Raw genomic sequence first — 3,477 nt, forward strand, 5'->3', positions numbered from 1 at the left:
ACTACAGCGAGAATAAAAGTTACGCCTTCTTTCTTTGTTAACTCTTAACTTTTATAAAGAATAGCTCTTTGGTTTTGAGACTTTAGTGTTTGCAACTTTACAGATCTTCTTTATGCACCAAGAGCTTGTAACACTCCAAAGAGAAAGGAAAAATTGAAATCGCATCATATGACCCCTTTAAAATGCTGAAGATTTTCTTTCATTTGCTCTTTCTTCACAAATAGACACACAGACTTACCATCAAAGATCCCATCTGGTATAAATATTTCATTTTAACTTATGCTTCAAATAGATTTTATGGCTTAGTGCAGTACATTTGAAAACAAAATGAATCATATGGCCCATTAATGTCTGATTAATTGAAAGTCTTAGTGTCTGATTTTGCTTCCAGGAAGAGATTTGATTCAGTCAGATCAGATTTTCCAGGGATCTCTTGATTTACGGTAAGTTACGCTCTAGATATAGTGCAAGTAGTTCATTGAGCAGGAAAGTTGGTGGTGATTTAGTTTTGCATGCATGTGCTAAAGTGAATATTAATTTCCTAGATTTGGAAACTGTAGTAAGGTTTGTGCACTGCTTGAAATATGCCTTAGCGTTTTAAAAGTGGGCTAAAACCTGTCTGAACTAGACTAATGTGAAGCAAAGCCTTGTTAATCAGGGATTAGTAAGAGGTAAAAAGATAGTAACTCATTGTGGCACAAGATTTGCAGTGGGCATTCAGGTCGATTTCTGCATAAGTCTATTGCAGGTCTTTGTATGTGTTTGGTGATGTGCATTATTGTGTGTGGATGCCAGACTCTCATTTAAGAAATAGCACTTTTGCATTAAATACCCATTTTTTTTATAGGGCTGCCAAAGTTAGCACATTGCCTTATGAGATTAATTAAATGTCTAATGCTGTTAAGTTCATTTAACACCCCTAATGCATTTACCTGATTTGACATAATTGCTTCATTGTAGGGTTAAACAGTGCGAGCGCTTCACTTGCATTTGCGACTAAAAATAGATGTGGGCGAACTGTAAAATGTATTTAGGAGCATTTGTGCGATTAAAACAGAAAGTATTAAATATCTTAAATGGTGTAATTATCATTTTAAATTTAATTCGTCTTAAATTTGGGGACGGAAAAGCAGGAATCACGATACAGCCTAATGTGATTATTAAACATAGAAAGGCTATGATTTCATGAAATAAATAAATATGAGCACTGCACAATTCAAAGTAAAAATGTGGCACTGTTTTGTTATTCCTCAGGCTTGCGGTTTCAGATCAGTTCATAATCAATGAAAACCGCACATTTATGCCAAGTGATTGCTTATGATTGTCTGTTGATTAATTATGACAATGTTTACTTTGTTGTTTATATTGTAATATGTTGTAAATGGCTATAAGAGTGCATATTTTATTTTTATTTTTTGAATGAGCAACCAACAGCAGTAAAGCATAGACATTTCAAAATAAGAGTCATTGCGTATTTTAAACTTGTTTATAATTAAAAGTCATGCATGGGTAAATTTTTTTTTTCTACTGGTTTTTATTGGTATTTATCTAGCATTTAATAAGCCGTAAACACTAGTAAATTCCGTCTGGGCTGACTCGTCACAGGAAGAAAACTGAATATTATTTAGCACATTATTCAATATATTGTTTATAACAGTTTATGTGTGTGTGTGTGTGTGTGTGATTTTATATATATATATATATATATATATATAATAAAATAACATTAGTACAGTTTAAAGCTGAAATATAAAAAAAAAAATCTATTGTACTTTCTGTATTCTAATCAATTAAATCTTTTTGCTTGTTTTGCTTGTACTGTAAATTTCTTGTATCCTTTTATTAAGAAAAAATTATTAAAAACGTTTTTCAATGCGCTCCTAAATTTTCAACAAACATACTTCTTGGGGGAAAAAGTAAGCGTCAAGCCCTGCATTGAGATCTTCATGCATTGAGTGATTTATTCAGATCAAATAGTTTTAAAGTTGTGCATTGTTTTGCCTTTGTCCCAAGCATTTTATACCGTGGAGACCTAATTTTCCACTCAAGAGTGATAACGCTCTAAACGCTGTCAATTTCTAACCGTCCGACCCGACACGCACATCCTTCATTGAAGCAGAGATCAGTGAAGCTCTGAGTGTGACGTGGATGAGAGCGGCAGTCCGAGGCTCTCAGGGACATTCACAGAGATCACTGAGCTCTCATTCCGGTCTAAATGTCAGCGAGCTTCCACGGCTTTTGTGTAAACACAGCTGTAGCCATAGATCAGATTCAGAAACATTCTCTCCTTTCCACCAGCCCCTTTTTCCATCTCCTCTTTCTGCTGTAATGGTTTCACTCACTCTCTGCTCTTTCTTGCCCATCTCTCCATCACTAAGTTTATTTTTGGACTGCTATTTTTATTGTTCCTGCTCTTAAGTCCTGATGTCAAATGTCCAGAGATATAAATGTCATCACTGTGTTTTAGTATCATAGTATAAGATCTTAACAGGCATCTGTCTGTCTGTCAGCATTATCAAGATGTTCTTCCCATACGCCAATATAATGCATTTTAACATGATAAACTTGAAATGTTGTGATGATCATGCATCTTTCTGCAATTGCGATGACCACTTTTGAATATTATACATATAGTCTTAATTCGTTTTTCATTTTTAGAGTTCAAAATGTTCAAAATAAGTTTGAAAGCCATTTATTGTTAAATATAAAATCATAGAAGTCAGATTCTAATGAAAATTTGAGTGTAACCGCTGTTACCACAATATAAAAACACCAAAAGGACTTTGAGGAACACTTAAGTTCTTCCTTAAGCTAATGGCCATGTGTGGTGAGGCGATATGTTACAAGTCCATGAATTTTGAATTTTTGAAGGGCCTTTTTAAAGGTGCCCTATTATGCCCCTTTTTACAAGATGAAAAATAAATCTTTAATTGTCCCCAGAGTGTGTATGTGAAGTTTTAGCTCAAAATACCCCACAGATAATTTTTTATAGCTTGTTGAAATTGCCACTTTTAGGGTATGAGCCAAAACGCGCCATTTATGTGTTTGTCCCTTTAAATGCAAATGAGCTGGTGCTCCCGCCTCCCTTTTCAGAAGAGGGCGGAGCTTCAAGATCTCATGCTCCAGCCTAGGGCTGGGCGATATAGTTAAAAAATTTATCAACGATAAAATGTTTCATATCGTTCGGTATTGATAATTATTGACATTTTTATAACTTTTTTTAAAACAAAGAGCAATAGAAATTTTTTTTTACATTTAACCACTGTATTTTTAAATGAACTCAATTTATTGAGACAGCTATTTTTTTGTTGTTTTGTTTTAACAGTCAAACATAAAATACAAATGAAACGAATATCTAATTTCTAATGTTTTATATGCAGATTAAATAGGTTAAACTTTTGGCTTGTTTCCCGAGGCCACAGGAGGGCCTAATGAGCAAAATAATGAAGCACATTAAATTGCAACGCAAGGAAATAA

General features: G+C 33.9%; 1 protein-coding gene across 5 annotated transcripts in view; it reads left to right on the forward strand.

Moving 5' to 3' along the window:
• Positions 1–3,477, forward strand: part of LOC107722756 (smoothelin) — a 32,612-nt gene that overhangs the window by 10,871 nt on the left and 18,264 nt on the right. The gene's annotated exons all lie outside the window — the stretch shown is intronic.

The sequence above is a fragment of the Sinocyclocheilus rhinocerous genome, unplaced genomic scaffold (assembly GCF_001515625.1).
Source record: "Sinocyclocheilus rhinocerous isolate Xijiao unplaced genomic scaffold, SAMN03320098_v1.1 scaffold514, whole genome shotgun sequence".
Taxonomy (NCBI): Eukaryota; Metazoa; Chordata; class Actinopteri; order Cypriniformes; family Cyprinidae; genus Sinocyclocheilus; species Sinocyclocheilus rhinocerous.